This window comes from Falco biarmicus, chromosome 3, assembly GCF_023638135.1.
Source record: "Falco biarmicus isolate bFalBia1 chromosome 3, bFalBia1.pri, whole genome shotgun sequence".
NCBI lineage: Eukaryota > Metazoa > Chordata > Aves > Falconiformes > Falconidae > Falco > Falco biarmicus.
Genome location: NC_079290.1, coordinates 55,419,570 through 55,434,214, shown reverse-complemented (window position 1 = coordinate 55,434,214; position 14,645 = coordinate 55,419,570). Strand labels below are relative to the sequence as shown.

Genomic DNA, 14,645 nt, shown 5'->3' with positions numbered 1-14,645 from the left:
AAGAGTCAAGTACAATCTCTGGAGGACTCTAAACAATCTCTATTTTTGTCCCAGAGCTGTGGCTAGTAAACACACTCTTCTCATCAACAGCGATCTGATAAAGTTTCCCCAGCCCTAGAGTAAGTCAAGTATTTAACAAAATATGATTTTGAGCTGACTCTTTCAGTTGAACTTTTATTTTGCAGCCATAAAGTTACCAGTACTTAGCTGTGATAATACTGTATGATTTTCTTTATTATGCTGAAGCAGCCATCCCAGCAGTCCTCACAGCTAAAGGAAACTGGTCAGACAAAGAAAGCAATGGGAAAAGCTCACAAAAAGCTGAGTTTTGGGGAACGTGTGGTCAAACACAAAGTAAGCTAAATAAAAAGATTTTTCACTAGGGCAGCACAGATCAGTAAGCTAGTTAATAAAGGAAGAAAAATAATGAATACAACAAGCATACAGTTTAAAAAAAAAAAAAAAAAAAGCTACTGCTATTTGTGATCCCCTCAAAGCCCCCAGTGAAACCTCTGCAGCAGCCCAACCTGACCCTGTTTATGCCCACCATCAGCTGTTGATCTATTTCCAAAAAACATTCTCAAGAACAAGCTGTAAAACTGAAAAATTAGCCCACTGTTCCATACCTCAAGAGGAAACTCACCTTGGTCATCAGTACCTACTAATGAATGTTATTATAGGTTGCGTGCACACCTGTTATCTACCAGTGAAATCCTCAACCATGAAACGTGTCACAACTTGGTCCAGAAAGGCAGCTTGAAAAGTCTACCACTTTTAAAGTTTCAAGATGGAACTGAAGTGGCCAAATGTTAACTTTTCAAGAACTGATTCCCAAGTGCAAAACTTTGAAATAAAGCAGCTACCTGCTAAGAAGTAAACAAGATCTGCTCATCTGAAGCAGATTTGCACTTATAATTGTATTCAAACCAAAATGCAAGAGCTCATCTTTTCAGCTGTTCTGTACTGTATGTCTACTGCCACCAACTGCAGCACCAGAATCTCTCACTGCTAGTGAGAAGTGACTGCACACTGAGCTCTGCACTGCTGACTGAGAGGTATACCAACCATTTTTCAGTCTTAAAATGGAAAACAGAAACACGGATACTGCCTAACAAATTGTTTTCAGGTATGCGATTTTGTAATGTGAAAACATGACAGTGTATGCCTTGTGAAACCAAATGTTTAAAACTTCCCTGCTACTTAGGGATCTGAAAATTCTGTGAAAGCTGACGTCTGCTTTCAAGAAAGGCTGACTGCTATGTCTTTATTACAGTAAAAAAAGGAAACAACTATCAGAGCAGGTAACTTTGTGGTTAGCACCTTTCTAAACCATTGTTCAAGCCCTTTAAGGATTCTCAGTCACAACAGAACCAAGTAGGTCACAACAGGCCATGGCACAAAGACTTGCTAATAATATTCAGCTAGACTGACATATTTGTCAGGAAAATTAAACCACATTCAGGGGGAAATATGTTTAAACGATAAAGAAAACTACCCCACAAACCCCACTGAATTAGGGAAATCTTAGCATTAGCACAAACCATCTACAAACTAACATCTAATTTTCCTTTGCACCTAGTTAGATCATTCCTCCAGCTAGCATGGGTATTTGTTAAATCAAGTAAAATACAGCTGGTAGCATCAGATAAGCTCTCGATTAGCACTTTATGCCTTTCCACAACGAGACTGAAATCTTCAGTGCTATTTCAGCTCTCCGACCACTGTTAAACTCACCTGACTATGAAAGGTAGTGTGACATGCAGCCAACATGAACTTCCCTTAAACATTAACTATACCATTCTCTTTCAGGAGAGGAAGGGAACTTTAAACAGAAACTATATAGAGACATGCTTTAAATTTTGCTAACCAAAAACATTTCTCTAGCATTGGCATGAAATGTAACTTAAAAAAAAGCCACAAGGATGACAGGCAGACAAAACAGTAGCATGTAGGCATATTCATTTAAATGTCAATACTACCAATACTCTAGGACTGTAAGTGCACACAGGGATGTCATCATCATTACAGTGTATCCCACATTCTAGCATAAGGTAAGAAAAATTCTGGATAAAGTCATAGAATACTAATAAAGGAGAGGCCTCAGGAAACCAGAACAATATCTTATGAATCCAGACTATGAATAAGTGATGTTACTGCTGAACAGCACTTCTAAACAGATTTAAAAGAATGTTGTCATGCAAGCAACAATATTCATTGTTCCTACAATTATTTGTTTATGACCACAAGTCACCTGTTTTTTTAGCTGTAAAAACATTTCTCAATTGACTTATCTGTTCCTTAAAACAAAACAAAAAAAAGCAGCAAGTCCCTACTACATACTTTCTCAGTGCAGGAACCCCAGGAACCCCAAATAATAAAATTTCAAAAAAGACCCAATCACCACAACAACTGTGGCACAACTCTTGAGAGCAATTAAAAAAAAAAAAAATTAAAAATCCCAGTAAGGGAAAACAGAATTCCAGCATGTCAATTCTATCTCCCATTATAAAAGCTTGTGGGTTGGACAGATACCAGTTTTTAAAATTTTACTGCAAATATTTATCTCTAAACTGAAGTTGTATCTATGTAAAAGGTTAGGAGATTTCAGCTTTAGTACACCCAGTGTCCACCTCAGTTCAGAGCACCTCTCATGCTTTGGCTGCCGAGTGTCAACATTAAGACCAATTATTGCTTTTTAAAGTAAAAACAAAAAACAAACCAACAACAACAAAATAAACAAATCAAGTAGTATCATCAAGCACAGCCAATAAGGAACACGTGTGGGAATTCTGATACAGAGGTCCTAAAAATAGAATTAATCTCCTGACTGCTCTACAGCAACACCTGCTGATCAATGAGGATTTCACCCCTTTTGCTTAGGGTCTCTTCATGGGACGCATGGTTAGCCCATAAAGGAAGGAGATTATTTTATAAAGTTAGTACAAAGTATACACAGATTTTCTAGCTTGCAGAATCTCATTCATATTCTACTGACTAACCAGGATTCCCCTTCACTGAAAAGTTAATCTGTAGATTTAGTACCCTAAGGAAGTGCACAAGTCACTTCTGGTTGATGCCTGGGAAAAACCTGGTATGGAAAAGAAATGGATAAAATTAGAAATGAAAAAAGGACATTTTCACTGAAAGGAAAGCTTCTTGGAAAACTCTGGCTAAGATTTATGGCTTCTGAGCTATTATAAAGCATAATAAAATAAAAGCAAAAGATAATTGAAAAAAGTCTATTTTCTTCTGGTCTAGGTGGGTTAATAAATTTTAAAAAAGAAAAAGAAAAAAAAAACTGCCCCAAATGCCTGAGCCTCTTTTCAGCTTGTTAAACAAAGCCGGAGAAGCCACATATCCCAAAATAAACTATAAAAATAGATTGCTATTGATTTATCCCTTCCTAAAACATATTCCTTGAGAGATTTGAAAATAAACCTAATATAGCAACTAAGACTGTCAGGATAAGAAGTTTAGAATATATATATTTTAGCTTGCTCTTTGCATTTCCTATAATTCAATACTTAATCTATAAATTCCATTAGCATATGATTAGTAATTCAATTTAAAGCCATCTTTGCACAAAAGCCTTTTTCTTGGGATGGTAACTTTGCCAAGTGCATCTTCAATCTACATGTTTGAATAATTTCTGCAGACAAGTAATAGAGACACCAGCTGTATTAACATAATCAATACACAATTTACCGAGTTACCCAGACAGAACAGAAATAAAATGCATGTGCCATTATTTCAGTACCTACAAATGACTATAATTTCTGGAAGTAGCTCTCTACTTTTCTTCTTGTTCCTCCTCATGGCCACATAAAAGCCAAGAGGACATTCATACTGCCACCATCTACAGGTAGATATTAAGGGTGATTAAATAGATTAATCACATAGCAGAAGGCAAATTTAAGAGCCAGTTACAGGAGGTGCTGAGTATCCTCTAACTCTATTAAAGTCAATGGATTTGAAGATGTTTGGCACTTTGCAATAACCTGCTGTGGAAATACATCTCCATAAGGATTCAGTCAGGATACAAAACTGAAATTAAAGAAGTCACAGAGTGATATTAAATGCAGGATCACATGTTACTGCATCACCTGCCAGGGCTACACCTTCCTGTGCTTTATTCTCTCCCCTAGGTACCACTGGTGCTCTAAGACTCACCTTTTCAACTCTTCTGTCCAACACATGTAAGAGCAGGATTTCACACCTGGCTACGCCACATCTAAGCAGCAATGCAGTGGGCAACTCCTGGAAGTCAGCAAGTATTTCAGGCTGCTTCATAACATCCTTTAAGATAACTGGCATTCATAAAAGTTCAGAACTATGAAGAAAGTTTTGCTTTCTGAACAGCTTCACCTAGTTTACATGTCTATTTGCTGCAAGCCAGAAACATGACTACCATTCTGAATCCCAAATGCATATATATGCACCCAATGACTTTAGTGTGAGAACAGTCAGAAAAAGAAATGCATTTGCATATTAACATTTCAAATATCTACATTCCAGAACTTTATTGAAAATTTAGTTCTGTGTGTAGCCATAAGTGTACAAAAATCCAATTAATCATCTGCATGAATACTCATATTTCTGATTTCTTTTCCTTTGTACTCTGACATACCCTTTTCCTATTTCTACCCCATCAGCATTGCAAGAGTATTCTCTTCACATTAGAAAATATTATGTTTCTTAAAAGATTCTTATTATATAAAGCACTTTTCTTCTTGCATTTGTTTTTTCAGAAGACAAAGCCCCTTATAGCATTCATATTTATCACTCCTCTCTTTAGTCTTTCCCAACACTAAGCTTGGGTTTTTTTTCCCCTACTGTTCTCCTTGCAGAAAGACTGAGTTGTTCACAATTAGACTGCAGTGGTTGGAAAATATTATTTTTATGTTAAAATATTTTCCTAAGCAGCATATAAGCATAAAAGTAATAAATATACTTAAGTGGAAAGAAATTTTGCTTAAGAAATCGTTTGGATGTTCTTCCAACTCTTGATCTTAAGAATGAAAGTATCCAAAAGTGACAACCTAAAGGTGTCTAGTTTTACATAACACTGCGTGCAGAAAAGGCAGAAGATGTTCCTTCCTGCAGCAGAGGAAGAATTCTACAGAAACCCCAAAGCTGGGCTGTGGGTGGGTGTGTGTATATCTTTTTCTGGATAGCTGAGGTAGCAGATTAATCAATTCTGCCCAGAATGTTAACTTTGCTTCCCTAATAATGCATCTTTTAACAAGGTTAAGCCACATCTACATATACTCGTATGTTTATTCTGTAAAGTAAACTAATAATGGTATGATATATTTTAAAAAGTACTTTTCTCCAAAGAATCTTAAGGCTTTTTATAAAACTCAAGTAAATTCCAGACATCCTTAAGACTTTCTACCATGTAATGTAACAGATTACAATGGATCTCTGAACAAGAGGGAAACTGTCTGTGAGTCAATTCTTAATACCAGGGTCAGGACTTTCAGCTGTCATGCCTGTCTTAAACTGAATACTCCAGCTCCATTCCTGCAATATGACTGCAGGCATCCAGTCCATTTTGAGGAAAGTCAGAAGTTAGTAGGCTAAGATAAATTTTAAGCCTAATTAACCAAACCCAGTACTTAACATGCATGCTTTCAGAGGGATTTGTCTTTAGTACCTGAGTAACTGATTCTATGTATCATCTAAACTTTCTTATTCGCTGAAAGTGACATAACCAAGAATTTGTGGTACTCCTACAGACCTGTATTTTCAGCTGTGCTTAGAAAACAGGAAATTCATTAAAGAGTGTGTACAAGAACCTAAACTCAGCACGAGAGCACAATTTGAATCAAACATGCATGGATCACAGAACCTCAAAGTAACCAACATTACACAAGTCTGAGGACAGGTGATATAAGGAAGGGCTATGAGGACCTACAGTTAAGGTTACTCTAGATGATCACTGCCTTTGAAAGTTAAGTCATTTATCTATATGCCTAAAATGAGGCACTTAAATTGAGGAGCTTGGGCTGTCTGACACCATTCCAACACCACAAGAAAACACAGCTGCACTCTTTAGCTCTATTACCTGAAGACATACATTTATCAGAGTAAAAAAACCCACCTCCTTTCAATTGAGATTATCCCTGATTTATCAGAGTTCTCCACCTATTGTGTATGAAGGTTTTATAAGTTTCTTTTTGATCCCTCAAACTCTCTGCTCTGTTCTAGATGACTTTCTGTCATGCAGAACAGCACTCTGGTCTATATCCACAAAGGAGCTTAGAAGCCCAAAACTAGTGAGAGGATGCTGCATCTAAATGGCCACAAGTTCTGTTTAGACACCACTCAGGTCAGGCAGTACCTATGGTTTTATCATCCAGGCTTTCTCAGTGCTGTGCAGCTCAATGCTGAAGTCAAAACAAAGCCTCACTGCAGCTGGCTAGTAGAAGATTAAATATTGTCCTGCCCGCTCTGGCTTTGGATGCAACCTTACATGTTGGTTCTTCAGAGTTTGCATACCCTTCCCTTGTTGCTACAAGAGGCTGGCAGAAAATGTGTGGGTTGAAATACCTCTTCCTGTCCCCCCCTTGCCCACGCCCACTGGTTAGATCACTCACCCAGGATGTGGGTGGCACCAACTCAACTTTCTTCTCTACCAGAAGGATTTGTACTCACATCATGAGCTTCCTAACAAAGAGCACTCACCCTCAGACTTGGGGTGTACTCGTTCATTGCTGTTGAAGCTGCCATACGGCGTCTATAATATTCACTGAACTAGAAACAAGAAGAACTAGCACAATACCTTATCCTTGTGGTGAGGGCACCCACATGGGAAGTGGGACACACCAATTCCCATTCTAGTTTTAGTGAAGTAATTAATCAGCTGTAATATTGCAGTGAGCACTTGGCAGACCAGGACCCAGGTCTCCTCTTTCTCCATTGGTACTCAAGCCATTAAGTTGTGAGTCTTGTGTATGAGTGCTGTTGCTCACACTCCTGTCCAACAAATACATAATTACATTTTTGATAAGGGAAACACCACTGACAAAAATAAAGAGGCAACTCACACTCATAGCACAATATGCTGCTGTGTAATGACTGATGTACTCCCTGTGAGATACAAACACTCCTAGACAAAGCACAGAGCAGAACCTCTGCCTCTTGCATCCCAGCAGAGCAAATAACTTTCCCTCTTCAGTAAAAGGGAGAAGAAAAGCACCAGCACAACCCCTCAATTCCTTTTAACATGGGAGGAAAGGAACCTGCCCCCTATCTCCAAAGAGCTGGATCAGGTAAGTGACTGCTATGAGATACCCTATTGCACTAAGAAAGACACCTGCATCTAGAACAGGGGAGGAACTAAGACACACTATTATTTTCAAGTTTTTCCTACTGTCTCCTTAAGGTAGCTTCTACTCATCAACATTCATAAATCCTTAACCTATCTATGAATTATATAAACAGTCCAAGCACCTGGTGTAAGATGACTAGTCCAGTAGGCAAGTAACCACCTGTAAACTAAGCACTGCAGTATTAGAGTCTTGCAGCATGCAAGCCCTTTTTGGGGCCTAGTCTTAGAGCCTTCTGACTTTTCTTCTGACTTGATTTGCATTTATATCTGGCGAGCAAGTCAACAGATTCACCAGAAATTGCAAACCAAATCTTTTCCTATGCCCCAGCTCTTTATAAGCCTTGCAATGCAACCTCTTCCCAGTGGTTGCACACACAGACCAATAGCAATCCATTTCCTTCTCCCATCTTCAGAGTGAAAACATTACATCAGGCATAGATCTTGACATCCTGTTGTCCTGGAACCAGTGAATCAGAAAGTTCCTTCCTTGCAATTGTATTCTTTGGAGGTGGAAAATAATTAACTTCCCCACCCCCTCCTCCTTCCTACTGCCACTATCAAAGTTAGAAATCCACTTGATTCTGTCTGGAAAAAAAAAAACCCAGCCACCATAATTCAGTGCCAGAGAAAGTTTTGTTGATCAAAGCATAGCCTAGTCTTCCCAAGGACACTGCCTTACTACATCACATCATCCAGTCCAGCAGCACAGCAGGTATTTTATTTTTGTTTTTAAAGTTCCTTTCAAGGAGTTAATGGGTCAATAATGGAAGCTGACCTTGATAAGTTACCAAAAGAAGCGAACAAAAAAAACCCCAAACCCCCCAAACTCTAAAAACATTGATTATCAAGGAATTCACTGTTTGAAATATATTTTTCTGGCAAAACACAACCTAATAATAGTAAGGGCACAACAAGTTTCAGGGACTGTATGCAAAAGCCACCTACTGTGGAGTTAACCAGGACATTTAGACTTAAAAGTGCTCTAGCTTTTCCACACTTGTGTGTGACACTAAGTGTCTGCATGAGGAACTAGGAGAGAGATTTTGCACTTCCTGTCAGGTAAGGACAAAATTCCTGTTCCAGGTTATTGCCTTGCATAACAGAATAAGCTCTCCAAAAATGGGATTTGGGAAGGAGGGAAAACACTGATGTCCTCCCTATTAACATCCCATCCATTTGTCCTGAGGGCAAAAAAGTGTTCTGCTCCAGCCAAGAGGCTGTTTAACAAATTATTAGTATGTCCAGATTTGTAAGAAGTCTAACTAGTTACTGATATTATATTTTTAAAGAACCATAATATGCCCCTATCACATTAAAAAAGAAGAAAGGGGCCGGGGGGACGTCACTATACCAACAGATACATAAATTACTTTAAGAAATCTTGAAGGACAAGAAATTCTAACCTTAGAAAGAAAAACTGCACCTAACTGCATCTATATTTACAAGTGAAAGTATTGGATTAATCACTTACTCAAAAAACACCCCTCTGTCTTGCTCCCATGATAAAAAAGAGCAGGAAAAAAACCACAATGAAAATACCTTCACCCAAAATCTACAATTTCACTGGGCATTAATTATGCAGAATTGGCAAGTAACAACCCTACAACCCTTTTGAGTACACATTATATGGATTCAACTGTACAAAGAAAAGTTGCACTATAGTATGCACAGCATCAGTCTAGCTAAAGGAAAATCAAAAAGGCTCAAATGTGCACATACCAGAAGAACACGGATAACGTAGACTAAATCCTGGAAGAGGAGGAAATAAAATCCTCTACCCCTTTTTCTCAATAATTATGCAGTGTAGAGGTGAAAAAAGTGTTTGAAACTAAAGGAATGTGAAGTGAGAAAAAACCCCCAACATGACCATTGTTAACCAGTATTGTAAATACAGAGGACAAAGGCTCCGGTATAAAAATCCATTGGAAGAGGGCAATTTTGTGCAGTCTTAGTAATGTGTGCACAGAATAACATAAAGCAGATATTTTTGCAAAGTAGGAGGGCTGAATGAAGATGTTAATTATAACATGTTGTAATAAGGATACCCCCAAGATCAGCCCTATCTTTTTTGCTACAGCATAGTCCCTAGGCATATGGCTAACTACTCCTTGATCATTATCCTGGCTAAAACTAAAGCTACTGAAGTTTAGGAGACTCACATCTAACAGAATTTCTTTCATCTCTAATAATTGCTAAACTAGCATAATTACCCATATTTGAGGAGAAATAGAACCCAAGTTGTCTAAAATTAAAGTTAAAACAACAACAAACCTCACCACCTCTTTTGGTTTTTGCATATTCATCTTTTGTCAGAATCCTATGCCAAGTGTTGCGTTACGATTTAAAAGCTTCTCTTCTGCTATCTGACTTTTGTAAAGAGAGCAACTGAAAAACTTTAATGCTTTGTAGTAACACAGTGCAAAATGTATTTGAAAGCAGATGTACATTTGCACAGCACTAAATAAAACAGCCCCAATTCTTTGTAGATCTTTGTGTTGTCCCTTCAAGGAAAAATATATGTAAGTACATTTATATGCCACGGTTCTAATTTAGGTGAAATAGCGCATTTTCCCCACCCCCAGCTGAGACCGTTTTTGAGCTCAGGTAGCCCTACAGAAACCAGTGGAAACGGTAAAACACAGCTGGGAAAAGATGCTAAGAGGTCTGTCTTAAGGTATCAGCATTCATACTATATTTTAATCAATCTAGAAAAAACATCTCCAAATACCTTATTTTCAGTGTTTTACACAGAAAAAATACTGAATCCATATGGTCTACATAAAACATTAACAGTTTTCCTAGTTCCCTTCCTCATGTATAATTATTCAAGAGGAAGATCTTTTTTCCAAAATGCGCAAGTTTCAAAACACTGAATCGTATTTCAGAACAAAGAAATGACAGCTATTAAACCAGTTGTAAATTAGACTGAATGAATTACAGAGCAACATAAAGCCTTTCAAGACATCTTAGATCATGGTGGATAACGTTATACTACAGATGTTACGATAAGTGCCTCCATACTGACAGCTTCCCTTGTTATACAAGTTAACAACAACTCGGGAAAACAAAATCAAACCAAACCAAACACACATTTCTAAGCCTCTTGATATTATCTTTGTCACAAGATTTCACCTTCATGAACCAGCAGTACAACCAGTAGCTGTTTAGATGCAGCTGTTTAGATGTTCACTCCTAATAGTACCTGCTCCTAAGTAGCCGGTGATGGCCAGTATAACTCATGCTGGCCCCAGAAACAACTGGGTAGCATTACTGTAATCCTACAGCTAATCAAGACCACCAATACCACTACATATAGCCAGAGTCAATGAATATTACTAAAGGTTAGGGATGGTTTTGTTGTTACAGATTTTTTTTAATGTATAAAGGAGCTGGGTATGATTTGGCAAGTCAAAAAGAGAAGACTATAAATAGCCTGCATTATAAAAAGATGCTAATCTTAAGTCGTCTTTGTAATTTGTTTTTTTCATGTACTCTTTTATGTTCAATATCTTAATTTTTGCCCTTTTTTGGATAGCCAAATAGAAGCCAGCAATTCACTCATGCATCAAACAGATGTTTTTGCTTTTCAGGCCAAATGGAATCTTACGAATTTTTTGTTCCCTCCCTATAAAACAATGATGCCAAAATAACACAGTTCCTGAAAACAGCCCGTTCAGAAAAAGTTCTTTGGACTGGTAATACTGAAACTTTAAGTAAAGTTCACAGAAATCATGCCAATACTAATTGCTGTTTTTGTTTATGCTGGATTGATTATAGTCTAATCAGCAGACAATCTAATGACTTTCAAATCTAGTCCATGCAATTTAGAAGCTGAGGAGGGTTGGGGCTGAGAATAAACATTCAAAGAGTTGACAGATACACAGAAATGTAAAGGCTACTGTTTGAAGGGGATCCCAAAGTCAAATTATCTCTGAACTATTTTGCTGCTATTCAGTAAGATTCTTGTTTTAATCCACTACTGTTCTACCTTCCTTGGTACTATACAGCACAACCTGCACCTCTATACGAGAAACATCCTTTTGCTTCTAATTTATGATGAGAAAACAAGTCACAATAAAACACGGCACATTTACTCAGTCCACCAACACTCTGCATCAATTGAGTTGCAGTTGTAAATTCAGTCAGGGTAAAAGGAGTACCTAGGCTTCCTCAAAAAGAGGGGACAACTTTAAGAGACATTCCAGGCTTGCCAAAATGTTTCAAGATACGAGCCTTCTTTAAGCAGAACACAGATATATGTAAAATGCATTTTTTTTTTCCTTCTCATCTTTCTAGGAACTGACATTCACCAGTAATTTTGTTTCTGCTGTCAAATGTGGGATACAAAATTGCAATGAGTAAAAATTTACTTTGAAGTAATAAAATATTTAAATATTTTTTCAAAAATAAATCACTTTCAGGTATCAGCGCTTCTACTGAATGTATGAGGCTGTTCAAGTTTCCTTGCGATGGCTTATCTAACACCTACAATTCCAGTGATTTTTCATGGGTGGCTTTAGCCTAATGAATACTACCTGGCTCTAGCTTACAGAAACCTGGGTTTAACATTTAGTAGGACTCCACTTTCACTCAGGTTTGTGTAAAGAATACCTTGTTTCCTTTGCAAGTGACTATATTTGTGTAACTTTGTTTCTAAGCAAAGTTTCTCATCTAAAGCCGGTAGTAAGGGCAAAAGAAAAACCTCAAGCCCTCCCAAAAGTAAAACCCCATAAACCAGAGAGGGGAAGGAGGGGGGAGGCAGTCAGTAACCTAAGTGTGATATCTACAAAGCATGCCAAGTCACAGGAAAAAAAGTTTGCCATTCAAATGGTCAAGTTAAACAAGATACAAGCAAGCTGCTTTCTCATCACAGGGTATCTCCAGCATGGTTTTACTTAGGGAATGGGCACTGCCCTTAGGAGTTTAAGGAGTCACACCAATTGCCCTTCTTCAGTACTCTTCATTTGCACAGCGGCTCGTTTGGGGCTTATACACCAGTATAGGATCACTGACTTATCTTCCCCCACCTGCTTTTCTCCCACTATCCTCCCTCCCTCACCAAATGCATTAGGTGATTTTGATCAGGTCAGTGATACCCAATAGATTTTTTTTAATTTTTCCCCAGAAACTAGACAAGGAAATGGGATAAATTAATCAGCAGAATGAAATATAGGTCAAGACTGGTGAGTTTGATGCAACTGATCCTTCCCCTGCCTAAAAGAACACAGCAGTTGAACAGTTTTTCAGAAAGTTAAATAATTTACTCTCCTTTTGAGACTTTTTTTGTACCACAACCATGTAGTATATTTCTAACAGACAACGATTTTCATGGAAAATTATTACAATCTTATTTTTCCTTGGAAAGATTTCTTCATTATTCTTAAATTGTAAGGGGCTTATCTAATGTTAGTTATGCCTTTTTTTCTTTCCTAGGTCCAAATCTGAGATACGATCCTCACCAAGAGGAGGTGAGGACAGTCAGACCAAAGTTGGCAAGAAACCAAATGGGATGGGGGTGGGGGGGGTGGGGTGGGGGTGTGTGGGGTGTGTGTGAAGAGAGCAAGAAAAAGAAATAGAATAAACAGAAACCAGGGTAATTCAAAAAAGCATATTTTCAAGAAACAGCAGAAATTTAGTCATTAGCAAGTTCTTAACATCCACCATTTCAGATGAAGGTTAGTTTCATGCATTCAATATAAAAAACTCAATAGTCATTTTGTTTTAATGTATTTACCTGCCTTGTATCAGTATTCCCCTAAGATATAAGTTTCAAATTAAGTTATCAAAAGTGACAGACATATCAAAAATATCTCTTATATCTTCCCCCCAGAAAGGGTTGCTAAGTACATGACAAATTGGAAATGTGATGTGTAACTCCATATTTTATTTAGATGTAAGACAGCACTCATGAGTTTAAATAACTCATTTGCATACATTGAAAGAACAGCTTTTTAGAGGAACTATTTAAAATACTGTTTATTTTTAAACTGCAGAACTATATTTTGTACTGACTGAATCAGTAATACTTAAGAAATAAGGAATTTAAATAAACACTGCATTGGAGGTACAGTTTGAATTCTCCTTGCAACACTAACTATAGCTTTTGTTTGTTCACTAAAAATGAAGATGTTATAATTGATGGGCAGACTTATCAATGAATTTAAATGCTACGTCTATGCAAGCGTCTTTCGACTTCTCAGATGAATCGCATTATTGGCCCTTTCAGAAATCTTGCAAGTGGACTGCTTTCAGAATACTATTAACCCACTCAAAAATTGACACGATTGAAGAAAAATAAAACAGGGAAAATGAAAATGAAAAAGATACTTGAGCAAAGGCCACCAAGAACGATAACCTACTCCCCAAAGGTAATTACTGCAGCAATAATTACAGATGATGATTGATTTACTGCCTGTTTTTAATTTTAAAACAGTAAATAAGACACTGTAAAGAAATCTCTATCACCTCTATCCTGAATATTCAAGTGGTTTTCTCAAGTCTGTAGTTATTGTCAGCAATTCCAAGCTACTCCATCTGAATTGTACAATGTTGCTATTTTCTCATTTTAGGGACTCTCAGGCTACTAGTACGTAAGGAAGGCAAAGCCCATACCTCCACATAAAATGGAAGCTGTATCTTTTGTTTTAAATTAAGTGTGATGTTTACAGGAAGGTATTTGAAACAAACCTCCTTTCTGTAAGGCAGCTAACAAATAGCCATGAGCAACACACATCCAGTGTCTAACAGGAGAACAATTCCTCTATCTGCCAATTAAATCTGAACGTTTATTCCTTTGCACTTTAAATACCTGGAGGTCTGAGACTACCCTTCAGTTAAAGTTTCCCAGAATCTTTTTGCAAATATGGCTAATCGGTTGCTCTCCTACTGCCTCTCAAACTCTTAGACGCACGTAAATAAATCCTCCCTGGGAAGCTCGGAATGTAAGTGTGCACCCAAGCAACAGAACTTTCATTGTGGTATCATTTTTAAAAGGTAAGGGAAGAGCGGCTCGTTTGTTCTTCCCAAGATGCCAAACAAAAGCACTACTGAACCACACAAACTTCGGTAAACTAGACACAGACGGCAGCAGCAGGTAAAGCAGTAAATTCAAGGCAGCCTTTATTCCATTGTAAAATATCTGGAGAGCTTAAAAAAAAAAAAAAAAAGGAAAGAAAAAGAAAAATTAAAAGAAAAGAAAAAAAGAATTAAAGCCTGGTCTAAAGCTCACTGAAGTCAACAGGAAGATTTTTGAAAAGGGAACTCCTGGAAAGAGTTGTTTCAAGCGAAGGGAGCGCAGTTTTTCTGCCAGGTC

General features: G+C 37.6%; 1 protein-coding gene across 9 annotated transcripts in view; it reads right to left on the bottom strand.

The window, feature by feature from the left end:
* Positions 1-14,645, bottom strand: part of ZNF521 (zinc finger protein 521) — a 232,409-nt gene that overhangs the window by 214,847 nt on the left and 2,917 nt on the right. The window lies entirely within an intron of this gene.